We start from the raw sequence: 13,514 nt of genomic DNA, 5'->3' as shown, positions 1-13,514 counted from the left end.
TCTATCTGCTGCCTCTTGGATCTCCCGTTGCACAGCTGTCCTGGCTGCGAGTGAAGGAGTGAGTGAGGGAGGGAGTGGGTGAGGGAGGGAGTGAGGGAGTGAGGGAGTGAGGAAGTGAGGGAGGGAGTGCCTGAGTGCACACACCAGAGTGTCCCGGTGGCTGTGCACCCATCTGTGTTCAGCCCTTCCTGGTGTTATGGTTGCTGCCACACACGTGTGAGGATTTGCCCACTTTTGCTCTGGATTTGAACCGACACACATGATCCCCAGCCGTCCCTGGCATACCCTCTCATTAAGGTAGGTGGAAAAGGGTTTTTTATTTATCTGTTCTCACAGCAATGAGCGTGCTTTTCATTTTGAAAAACAAGCTTGAAACTGTGCCGGTTCCACTGTTTATTGTGACTGTTTTGACCTGGTGTGTGTGTGTGTGTGTGTGTGTGTGTACAATCATCCAAATGTCGATATTGAGTGATGACCCCTGTGATTCCCCCCCTCCATACTGCATATCATTACTCCTTCTGCCTGGTCTCACAGCAGTAGAAGGCTGTTTGCTTGTGATGAGCTGTTATCAGCGGTGAGCTTCCACCTCTATTGGCCACACGTGTGCTGAAGGTTAACCGTTGTACTGTACGTCTGAGTGAAAGTGAATTTCAGTCATGTGGGTTGCATTTAGCCATGGCATCCCTCTGGTGTGGATGTACAACTACGTGTGTGTGTGTGTGTGTGTGTGTGTGTGTGTGTGTGTGTGTGTGTGTGTGTGTGTGTGTGTGTGTGTTAATGCTTCGTATAGATGGAGGAGCAAGTTGTCCACTGTAAGTCGGCTTTTAAACTGTAGAAACTTTTCTTAAATCTGAGTTAGCAGCAACACAGTGGTTCCCCGTCCTCTTTGGGATCTCGCCCTTCACCAAGAGGACCTTTTAATTGAGACTCTCGTTGAAGACGAGTAGTGGTGATTAGATGTTTCTTCAGCTTTCCTACTTGCATGTTTCCCTTTCCAATCTGAAGTATCTGAAGCCCTCTCTCTCTCTCTCTCTCTCTCTCTCTCTCTCTCTCTCTCTCTCTCTCTCTCTCTCTCTCTCTCTCTCTCTCTCTCTTCACCATGCGTGTCTCCTGGCCAGATACTACTTATTATGAACTTACATTGCATGCGTAACCATGGACACTTCACGTACAGCTAAGAGCTACCTAATGGGCAGTCACATGCCATTAAAAATGGTATCGTAAGACAGTGTAGCAGCTTTTTGGTGATTCCATTCGTTCTCAGGGTAATTATTTAAGTTTGGATGTGCACTCTAATTGATTAGCTAACTCACTTGTGCCACCCACTCTGAACTGATGTTAATTTGATGCATCTAATTGATCCTGCTTCGTTTTCATGCTGCACAGTTAAACACAAAAGCCTGTTTCTTCATGCAGCGCAACACAAATTCAAATGTGCCTTCAAGGACTTTTGTTCTCTCCTTTAATTGGAGCAGGACTGAGACTTTAAACACTTAGTGTTCGGGCTTCAATGAAAACAAAAAATCTCACAGTGCCAAATCAAACCACCTGTGTGATTGCAATTTTACCAGTTTCAGGGTGAGTGACGTGCCTGGCATTGATGCAAGGCAGGGTGATTGTTTGGAGATGTACAGTGAGATCGGGGACCAGGAGTCCAGAACTTATATTAACTCATATTCTACACTGTAACTGCAAGCCATCATGATTATAATAATAATAATAATGAAGCACTAAGCCTTGTGGAGCTCCGCTGCCAGCGCTGCCCGAAGGAATCTGAAAAAAAACCTCCAATCTTGAACAACTGAGTCACGTGACCTCCAGAACCACGAAGGAACCCTGTTGTATGGTGTGAGATGTGTGACGTTCCCCTTGATTACAGTGTTGTGTAAGTATGCGTGTGTGTGCAGGTGTACGAATGCTGCCTGTTTCCACTTTATGTGTCACTTGTCGCCTGGATGTGGGGGTGATATAACCCAGTCAGCCCTACGCTGCGACCGCACCGAGGTCTTATTGGAAGCAGCCGTTTCCACGGCAGCGTGGGAGGCGAGGCGCTTCGTGCTGGTGTAACCAGGGAATCCACAATTATCAGGTTTATGGCCAGATGAAGGAGAACGCTTGTGTCGCTTGGGGAAGATGATGTTTTGGAAGAACACTGACCACTGACCACTGTGTGTGTGTGTGTGTGTGTGTGTGTGTGTGTGTGTGTGTGTGTGTGTGTGTGTGTGTGTGTCTTGCTGTGTGCTGATTACATCATGTGTGTGTCATGCTGTTCCAGATAATGCGCCGTTTCCGTCCTTTGCTCCCAGCTAATGTTTGTTGTCATGTGTACTTACAAGGGGGGGGGGGGGGGGGGTCAAATGTTATTGTATTGTAGAAAGAAATTCAATTAAAGTACATATGGAGTTGTGAAATATGCTAATATTCCAGGAAAGTTCCAGGTGCATCATGGATCATGGTTAAGGAGTGCATTCATGACACACACAGCCTCGCTCTGAGAAAAACGCCTCCTTATCCCACTTTGTTCTCAGACATCAGTGGAAGAGGTCGCTGACGGCGTGTAGGAGTGCATAATGAAGGAAGGCTCATTATCGTGTCAGTGTGGGCAGATGCAACACATGCAAAACTTCACCACACTTCAACACCACGCAGAGACCGCCGTCTGTCCGTCTGGTGGACCGGACCGTGAGAGAGGTGGCCGGGTTCTGGTTCATTCACTTTCATTGACACGGTGTCCGTGTCAATGAAAGTGCAACTGGTTCTCTAAACGATATTCAGAGCGTTAATTCAGCAGCAAACAACTGGGACCGCCTGAGCAGAGAGCTTGTGTGTTGTAATCCAAGTTTTGGACTCTTATTTATTGAGACGTCCGCTGTTAGTGAGTGTATTTGTATTAATACATGTTTTTGTCATTTTGATGTAGTCGGAATGATGCAACATTCCCTCATTACACTTTGTTCGTCCTGTGTTTGTTGACCACAGCGTCGCATGGATGCATTTCATTCATTCATTGTGTTAGTATCGGTCGACAACACCGTTCTCGAGTTCCAAACCAACCGAGTGAACGTTCTTCACCGTTGTTCTGCCATTGTTTCCTGGTGGGTCAAGTTTTTGTTCTCGCAGAACAAAAAATGTGGGACAGTTTCTGGATCCACATGCTGGAACTTTACCTGCAACGCTCCAGATTGTGTGTCAGAGGTTAAACAGCTGTGGGCAGCTCAGCTGCAGAGAAAGTGAAAAGAAGCATTTGAAGAGAGAACTATTGCTGTTCTCAGGTGAGAGAATGTGAAATGAATGCAGAAACAACAAGCGTGGGTTGTTTGGAGGGCCGCGGTGCTGGAGCTCTCCCAGTGGAAAGCTTGGATCCAGAGCCTGCCGTGTAAAATAAAAATGAGAAGCGATCGCTGGTTCAGAATTGGACACATTTTTTATTTTGGGTTGTAATTAATAAAACCACTTCATGACAACCAATTTTCATTGGAACAAATGTTCAAGCCTTCATCTTTTTATGAAGTATGCAGTACAGTTAAGTATACAGTTAAGTATGCAGTTAAGTATGCAGTTAAGTATACAGTACAGTTAAGTATGCAGTTAAGTATACAGTTAAGTATGTAGTTAAGTATGCAGTACAGTTAAGTATACAGTTAACGGGAGGTTTAGCTCAGGAGGTAGAGCGGGTTGGCTGGCAACCGCAAGATTGCCGGTTCGATCCCCGGCTCCTCCTAGCTGAGTGCCTGGTGTCCCTGAGCAAGACACCTCTACCCAATCTCTCCTGACGAGCTGGCTGTCGCTCTGTGTGGTTGACTCCGCCGTCGGTGTGTGAATGTGTGAGTGAATGGGTGAATGTCAGTCATTACTGTAAAGCGCTTTGGACAAAAGCGCTATATAAATGAGGCCATTTAGTTAAGTATACAGTTAAGTATACAGTACAGTTAAGTATACAGTTAAGTATGCAGTTAAGTATACAGTTAAGTATGTAGTTACGTATACAGTTAAGTATGCAGTTAAGTATACAGTACAGTTAAGTATACACTTAAGTATACAGTTAAGTATGCAGTTAAGTATACAGTTAAGTATGTAGTTACGTATACAGTTAAGTATGCAGTTAAGTATACAGTACAGTTAAGTATACAGTTAAGTATGTAGTTATATATACAGTTAAGTATGCAGTTAAGTATACATTTAAGTATGTAGTTATATATACAGTTAAGTATGTAGTAATATATACAGTTAAGTATACAGTTAAGTATGTAGTTACGTATACAGTTAAGTATGCAGTTAAGTATACAGTACAGTTAAGTATACAGTTAAGTATGCAGTTAAGTATACAGTTAAGTATGTAGTTACGTATACAGTTAAGTATACAGTTAAGTATGTAGTTATATATACAGTTAAGTATACAGTTAAGTATGCAGTTAAGTATACATTTAAGTATGTAGTTATATATACAGTTAAGTATGTAGTAATATATACAGTTAAGTATACAGTTAAGTATGTAGTTACGTATACAGTTAAGTATGCAGTTAAGTATACAGTACAGTTAAGTATGTAGTTATATATACAGTTAAGTATACAGTTAAGTATGTAGTTACGTATACAGTTAAGTATACAGTACAGTTAAGTATGTAGTTATATATACAGTTAAGTATACAGTTAAGTATGTAGTTAAGTATACAGTACAGTTAAGTATACAGTTAAGTATGTAGTTACGTATACAGTTAAGTATGCAGTTAAGTATACAGTACAGTTAAGTATACAGTTATATATACAGTTAACTATACAGTTAAGTATACAGTTAAGTATACAGTTAAGTATACAGTTACGTATACAGTTAAGTATACAGTTAAGTATGCAAGTATGTTAAGTATGTTTTGGAGACGCTGTTGAAATGCACTGCGTTGCACTGACAGTTGTTTTTCCTGCTTTTCCATCGGCCTGCATTAAATGTGGTGTTGGGATTGTGGGATTGGCACCTTGAGGAACGTGTTTGTGCAGCCACTGATGGGTTTGCCTTCCTGCATATGATGAGCCTTTCATTGCTGAACCAGGACTCAGTTGTTGCATGAAGTTTCAACAGGTTCCATAAAGCTTATAATCTCTGCTAGGAGGATCACGCTGTTGGTCTGTGTGTGTGTGTGTGTGTGTGTGTGTGTGTGTGTCTGTCTGTCTGTCTGTCTGTCCACGGCTAATCTCGTATTATGATGCAGCAAACTGGTTACTATTTGTTGACAGTTATGGCTGCATGCTCAAGGACCTCTCATGGTTGCAGTGACTCACACGTCCTCAAAACATGTTTCTCTATGTGTTTTACGCTGCCGGGGGCCTGTGTCTTAACAGGCCCCCGGCTGGTAGGCGCCCCCTAGTGGTAACACAGCATGTTGACCCACGGCTGCTACTCTGCACTCTGAGACACAGTGGAGGGGAAACACAACTCTCTTTTATTGTTTTGGACAGTTTCATGAGTTTAATTTGTTTTTTGGCAATATATATAAAAAAATTCTTATATGATGACTTCAAGCCGATCGCACGCAAACATAAAGTGTGTTTTATGACGTCTCACGGCCAATCAGTGTCTCGACCACCTCTGGGTTTAAAGAGAGATTTACCTGACTCCTTGTCGGTTGGTGCATTATTCTCTTGAAAAAGCTCCGAGTCACATGTGTGACTCCCCTCCCACTGTCTTGGAGGCTTTCCCGGCCAACGCCGCAGGCAATTGGCTGACGTCAGCTGATGTAGTTCACCTGACCCTTTCAGGCTATGAAACCTGGTCCATGTGTTCACTTACATCCAACCTGCATCACTTCGATCTGAAGAAACCCTTCCATGCCACACATCCATCCGTGCATTCATGCGTTATATGACTGTTATTCCAAAATAGACGTTGGATAAATGAGCTGAATTGTGTGGTGGTGATTAGGTTTTGGTGATCAAAGGTTTGGGCAGTGATGGGTTAAAAGAGAAAATGGTGTTTCATTGTGCAGGTGGAAGGAGTCATGAGAACATGGTGTTTCTGAACAGCTGGATGCAGCAACGATCCCGTTCATGTACCACCTTCTGCTCTCACGGAGGGTGATCGGTCCTCTAAACATCTGGCTCATTTCATCTCAAACACACACTTCAGCGTTTGACGTTGTGAGAGTCAGAGCACAAACCAAAAACTTTCCCCGACAAAGATGTTCTTTCAGTTGGTTGTTGATTTCGGAACTTGTAATACGCTCAAGAAGTTTACCAATTTAATAGACAATAAGTCCTCTCACATTTAAACAGAGCAGTCATTGACTTCAGCTCCATCATCAACTTGTATCTGAGAGATACGGCTGGGTGGTCACAGGACATGCCTCGGGAATAATGACCATAAAAACAACACAGTACATAAAAAAAACATACTATACTGTGACTTTTTTTCAACTTACAATACGATGACTTGTTTTCTGGACTTTTCGCGACTATAGGCGACTCAAACAAAAAGCCAACGAGGACATTGAACAGAGTCCGGGAGCCTGGACCACTCCCGTGGTCCCGGTTGTGAAGAGAAGTGGATCAGTGCATCTCTGTGGAGATTTTAAGGTGACCATAAATCCGGACCTGACGTTGGATCAGTACCCGCTTCCTGTCATTGAGGAGCTGTTTGGGAGGTTGGCTGACGGGAAGAAATTCAACAAATCTCAACCAGGCCATTTGGACTTGCAGATGCATGTTGAGGTCCTTCTTAGGTCTCAAGTTCATTCTGCATCTGGCAACTCAAATCTCTGCATCTGACCGATTGAGAAGACAAACCCTGTGAGCCCACTGTAGACCCCCTCATAGGAGCAGAAACAATGCATCATTATTATAAGAAGTAACAAAATAAACTTGGACAATCAGTAATCAGAAGTATTGTAAGGGATTACAATTCCCCAAACCATAAATCTATTGCAGTTATTAATTGCATTAATCCATAATGCGGCGGTACTATGTTACCAGAATGCAGTTTCTACTTTGTGCCAGATAAGTTACCATCAGTTGAACGTGAGCACTTTGCTTTGCATCCAGTTGAACCTTTTTGAGCTTTCAGGCAAATATTCTAAGACGTTTTTTTTTTACATACATTATGATATTTCATCATGTTTTAAATGTATTATACATACAACATTTCTATGACACGTTTCATGGCATTCTATGCTTTTGCTATGCCATCATTGTGACACCAGTGATAGCACTATCAGCTTCAATCTTTTATAAAACGACAGCAAAACACTCTGTATGGTAATTGTGAAAGAAAAATCTAGGAAACTCAAATATATAAGGTGGCAGAGGTCACATGGCCAGTTGGAGATGCAGTTAGACTTAAATAATGGGACCACTGAAAGTGTGAACGTGAAACCACATCAACATTTAAATCTCCAATAGATCTGTGACTGCAGATCCTTCCATTACCTTCCCAACCTTCCACCAATCAATCAATCAATCAGTGCTCAGTGATTTACACTTACACGTGCTGCTAGTGTGCCATCGATGAAGCTATACTTGTCTAAGGTTGCCCAGCCTAGATTGATTTTTGGTCAAAATATGGTCAAAGGAATTCCTTCAACTTTGGATCAAACGTCAATTTTTACTTGAACTGATTCAGATGTTTGTGGTTGAAGTTCAATGTGAGCAAGTTGTTAAATGGAGTCTGAAGGATTCAGCATGATGGCGTCTTTCAGCAGACACAGGATGTGACTTTGTTCTGCTGAACGTTGTGGTGTGAAAGCCATGAATTACATCATTAGTCTCAGGGTCATTCAAACCCGGCTCGTCTAAACTGAGTCGGTTCTGGTTTTTACTCAGAACTAAACGTGCACAAATCAAGCGAGGGGCAAAATATATATATTTATAAAAGAATCAACAAGAGACTGAAAAATGTGACGTCATTTAGAGTCTCCTCACTGAACAGCCGGTTTAAAAATAAAAGTGTGATTTCAACAGCTGAGCAGCTGCTTTCTCCATCACTGTGAGTGTGTGTGTGTGTGTGTGTGTGTGTGTGTGTGTGTGTGTGTGTGTGTGTGTGTGTGTGTGTGTGTGTGTGTGTGTGTGTGTGTGTGTGTGTGTGTTTGGACTACATGAATCTGTACACTGCCTGGTTTTGTGTGTAGTAATGTGAGCAATGCAGTGTTGTCATCCTACCAAATGTCGTGCCTATATTTAGTCGATGCACTAAACTATTTAAACAGTCATGCTCTGATATCCACGCCGGCCATTTTTCTTCTTCTTTCTTCTTCGAGATATTTCACAATGAAAATAACATTTTAACAGCTTGCACTAAAACCATGTAAGCGCTCTGAGCCCGTACTGTACTCAATGTGGAGAGCATTGTGTGATATGTTAGAGAATGGGAAGCTGAACAATTGTTTAACGACGTTACACACAGATTGGGTCATTTGCCTCAAAGCCGAGTCTTTGACTCTGACTGGGACATCTGCCATTTACAGGACCCTGAAGACAAATATGCTTTGGCTGTGGTACAGTGTGTGTGTGTGTATGTGTGTGTGTGAGATTATCTGCGAGCTCGGTCATTCCCCCAGGGTGGATATATCGTGAATGACAAGCGACCAAATGTCAGCTATCCTTATCCTCATGTACTGCCATGCATTATGCATGAGGCCGTCTCTGGCAGCTTAAGCTGTAAGAACAACACGAAGGCGCTCTTACGCTCAGAAGCATCGCAGACATGAACACGCTGAACTGGCGAGGCCACCCACGCTGCTACCGTACGTCTCCCATCCTTTTTTTCATGGCAGCTCCATGAACTCATGTTCAGCTTTAACCGACTGTCCTGAGATATTATTATTGTAAAAGGTGCTCATGTCGCCGTAAATGTGATTCGGTTTCTAAACTTAAAAAAAAAGTATCTAAGCCCTCGACAGGTGTGACATTTCGGTCACATGACCCCCTCGTGGCCCCTGTTGGATCCAAATATCAAACCGCCCAGCCAGCAGTGATGTAACTGAAATGGCACGTGACAAAACACTGTTGAACTTGGCGCCGATTGTCACCGTTTATCACGTCTTTAACCGCCGGAGCATATTTTAAGGATGTTGCTCTTTCTTTCATCTGTCATGAGGTGAAGATCAGAGGGAGCTTACCTCCTGATTTACAGTGGATTTCTCTGTGAACAGCAAGACACACATCAGCTGGTTTACTACAGCAGTATGAACCCAAAATAAACAATTTAGTTGTGATTTAATTGCAGAAAACAGATAAAAAGAGTGCTGAAATAACTACATGACGGTTATTTGTAAAAAGTCTGAAGTCATGGTTTGTTAGCTCTGTCTGCGCGACGACAAGCAAACAACTTTTAAAATGCTTGTTTTCTGAATGGCGTTCGGATGGATTGGAGGTAGAGTACACTCACACAGTGGCTGCTCCATCGACGTTAAAATAACGTCACCTGGACATAAATACGACCTTCTTGTTTGTACCATAGTCAGTCTCTGGTTTCTCCACACAGTCTGGTCTCTTGGTGCTTTCCATTTACCTCGGAAGTCGGAAGCCAGAGCTGGGAATGACGTCACACCCGAGTTATCAGCGTTTCAGTTACAAAAACGGAAGAGGAAACAAGATGGCTACATCTACAAAAGTTATTCTCGCGCTTGCCTTGTCCGAATATAAACACCTTCTGGACAAATATGCGGTCCTTCTGCAACCTGCAAACACGGTGGATGAAGAGAAAACACAAAGTCTTTCTAAGTATTTCATTGTTTACAAAAAGTATCGATCGCCCTTTGATCGGTCATCAGTAATGTTATTGTTTACAAACGGGGCAGCCATCTTTAAATGTCAAGTCGGGCTTGTGTGGATCGTCCGACTTTCCGAGTCGGAAATCCGACCTCGGGGCTCGTTCCAGTTGAAATTTCCGACTCGGAGGTCGAATATCCCGATTTCCGAGTATAACTGGAACGCACCATCTGTTCCAATGTGAGATTCTATCGTAGAGCTCCGAACTTTCACGGATTTCACATATTCACCTCATTGCCCTCTTTTTCTACTCATTCGTTTCCTCGTTTGTTTTCTGTGTGCTTGCTGCAATCCCGTGCACCTGCTTCCCCATCAGCATCACACCAGATGCTTTGCCATCTTCAAAAGCACCGTAACTGCAACGCAAATCAATTTGTACGGCGAGAAATCAGTTTGCCTCCGTTTCAACAAAGTTGCATCTTGTCCACATTCTCCTCCACGATCCTCCCTCAATGCATTCAAACGTTACAGGAGATGAGCTTCAGTGCAAACACCTGGCGAGATCAAATATACATAATCGAGAATACCTTCACACATTCATACATATTTAAGTGAATACCTCGTATACTTCCCCCCGTGTATAATGCACTCCAGCTACTTCCATTCACGTGGATATGACTCACCTAGCATCTCTGGGTTTTGGTTCGAAGTCGGCAGAACAAGCCACATGCCTCGCTGTCTCTTCTGCTCATCTCTGACATGACTTTCTTTGTCTGTTGCAAAGATTACATCACCGCCTGCCTCCCTCTGAGTCTCCCTCCGGCCCTCTCATGTCTGACACAGATCTCCAGCAGTCCTCTCAACACCGACGTTCCAGTCTGAGCATCACAATCTAACGGCAGGACATTTAAAGGTTGAGTGGGTCATTCTAGTCACAAACACTTTCTGTTGGATTACTTGAGATCCTCGTAACAAACCGATGGCAATGAATTCATTAAATACTCTGATATAATTAAAACAAATCTGTGGCTGTGGCAGGACTGTAAAAACCCTCGACCAATCAAAACTGTCGGACCAGAGAAAATAATTGGACGTCCTGCCTGTCTGTCGATGCTTCCTGATTGAACTCTGCCGATCTCGAGCACTCGTTTAGGGGGAGGAGCTTTAATCAGAGGTCTGAGCGAAGGGGGCGGGACTTTCTCAGTTTGGCGATGCGTTCAAAGTCAAAGTCTCTGTGGTTTTTCCAAATGACCTAGTCTGCCTTTAAAAGGTGCGGCTCATCGGGAAATTAAATGTAAAAGAACGAGAAGGAAACTTCAGAGACAGAAGACTAAAAGGCTGCTGCTTCATGAGATTACAGCGGTTACGAGCCTGGAGTTATGTCATCCATCATCAACCACGTTTTATGGTGTGAAATCGACAGGTCAGTTATGAGGGAAGCAAAAATGAATTATAATGCTCAGGAAAAATGCATGAATATCATTAGTGTGAGAGCTTATAGGAACCCATAAATGTCAGAAATGTATTAAAAAAAACCTGCAGAGAGCAAAGTCTGTCACTGTTCTTTGTTCCCAGATCCTGATTTCAAAAAGTGAAAGGAAAAGGAGCGTAAATGAGTTGCAAGGCTATTCCAAAAATTCAAAGCTGAAACCATCAGCTGGCCCGGGCCTCTTTCATTTCCGTTCCTAAACATCACATTCATGGAAAATAAACTCTCCGTGGATGGAAATGTACTTTAATAATCTATTTAATCACCATGACTGCCATGGGCATTATGTATAAACATTGATGGTTCCCAGAGGATGAACCCTTCTGACGTTGGTGCTTTTATAATTTCAGCTTTATGGCTAATTACTGAAAACCAACAACATTTCCATAACCAGAGTTTGCTATTGTTGCCATGCTAATACGCTAAGCTTAGATGGTGACCATTGTACATCCCTAACATTAGCATGTTAGCATTTAGCTCAAAGAAGCACTCTGCCTGAAAGCCACGAGCATGGCTTTAGATCATTTTCCATTTTGTTCTTACTGTGTGTCGTTGCTGCTGCTGTCTACAAATAAGTGTATACATAAAGGATAAACAGAGCATTTTACAGAAGACATCAAATCTATGATAATAATCAGAATTAAAATCGGTGTTTTAATGGAAAATAACATTGTGAAGGTGGCGTTGACAGTTGCGAGGGCAGATGTAGGAAGCGAGGAATGAAGGACTCGAGAGTACAATGAGGGGAGTAGAGGTCAGGGACCCCTTCACTTAATCGCCTGGTCAATGAAGCGTCACAATATCACTGGCTGACAAAAAGCACAGATTGAAGCCTGAAAACAGTTCCGGTGAGCAAACGTATTTGCGTAAGCGGTGCAGTCTTTACAGGGTGTAGTCATTTAAAGTGGAGGACTGAATGGAATAATGGGGCTGCTTACTATGAATGGGATGTGGAGGAGGATGACTAAGAGACGGACAATGAAACGTATGTCAGATACAAATACTCCAGCTTTGACAAAATATGTGCAGTCTTTACCATGTGATCATTATGATTATGAAATATTGGGTTAAACATTTTTTCTGAAACGTTTAACGTTTGAATTTAGGAGACGGAGGTAAATAGACACAGTAGTAAAATAAACACCTAAATCTGTGTAGTCTGAAAGAAGACATGCGATCGATTAAAAAATATTTATCAAATTGCCGAGTGCATGACTGAAACTCAATCTCACCTTCCATCCAGTAAGAGAGTTGTTTTATTTCTGAGGTTGGAGAGTAAATAGTTCCTCCTGTAATGAACTAGAAACACTTGAATGCAGGTGTTGCTCTCGTGATGTTAAACAAAACACTTCATCAAACACCGGAGAGCACGCACATGAAATCGGCCGGCCGCCGTGGGCTGCCGGAGACGAGAAGAGGCTGAGTTTCCATTCAGATTGTTTTCTTAATGAGATTATTTCTCCGAGGCTGCACCCCGACTCTGTTAAGTACGTCTAGCTTCACGGGTAGGAGGGAAGATGGCACGTCTCATTTGGCTCAACAGATAAAAACGAAATATAATTACTAATTCAAACCCGAAGCTGCGCGCGTGTATAACGGCTTGTCTGCAGTCAGCCAGCCTTTGTAATTATTCCATTTTAGCAGCATAATGAATCTTCCTGTGGACACTTCAGACATCGATACAAGGTGCATGAACGATGCATTCTACCTTTGCAGCACGGGGAAGAATTAAGCCTTTTAATCCTCATCTGGACAGAAAAAAACCACAATCACAAACATGAAAGGTTTGTTTCCAGTTGTCCGACCTTCACTCTGGTTGTATGTAGATGTAAATTAAGATTGGAAATCTCTCTCACGGAGGCTTTTTAGCATGCATGTGTTTTTCTGCTGGCATCCATCACGGTGGCTCAGCCAGCAGGCGTTGCAAATGAGGTGGAACCCCCTTGAGCAAATGAAAAAAAAACCCAATCAGGAACACAATGTAATCCGACTGTACGTCTTTCAATCCTCTCGCTGTGCACGTCTGATTAACCGATATTAGATTTAGACTCTTCAGAGTAAACTTTCCCAGGAGAACCAATCAAACTCACACCGGCCAAACAAAGAACACTGAATATACGTTATAATATATAATATATGTAATATATATGTTCACTGACGACATGTTTTCAATGTGTTTCAGCCACATGAGTGCTTATGTTGGACTAAACATCCTTGATAAACCTACAGCATAGAAACTGAATCCAGCTAGATTAAAGGGCAGAGACAACTTACTGCAGTAAGAAAAGTCTGGTCAGTTCAGCAGTTCACAGCTAAAAGAGGAACAAAAGCT

General features: G+C 42.7%; 1 protein-coding gene across 1 annotated transcript in view; it reads left to right on the top strand.

Moving 5' to 3' along the window:
* Window positions 1–217: 217 nt before the first annotated feature.
* The window catches only part of opn7b (opsin 7, group member b), a 45,223-nt gene continuing 31,926 nt past the window's right edge, over window positions 218–13,514 (top strand). Inside the window, exon 1 of the mRNA XM_084014544.1 lies at window positions 218–297. The gene's annotated coding sequence lies outside the window, so the exon portion shown is untranslated. The remainder of the gene's footprint in view (window positions 298–13,514) is intronic.

Source organism: Eutrigla gurnardus (assembly GCF_963514095.1).
Source record: "Eutrigla gurnardus genome assembly, chromosome: 8".
Classification (NCBI taxonomy): domain Eukaryota; kingdom Metazoa; phylum Chordata; class Actinopteri; order Perciformes; family Triglidae; genus Eutrigla; species Eutrigla gurnardus.
Note: the sequence above shows the minus strand (reverse complement) of the source record. Positions and strands in the feature narration are given on the sequence as shown.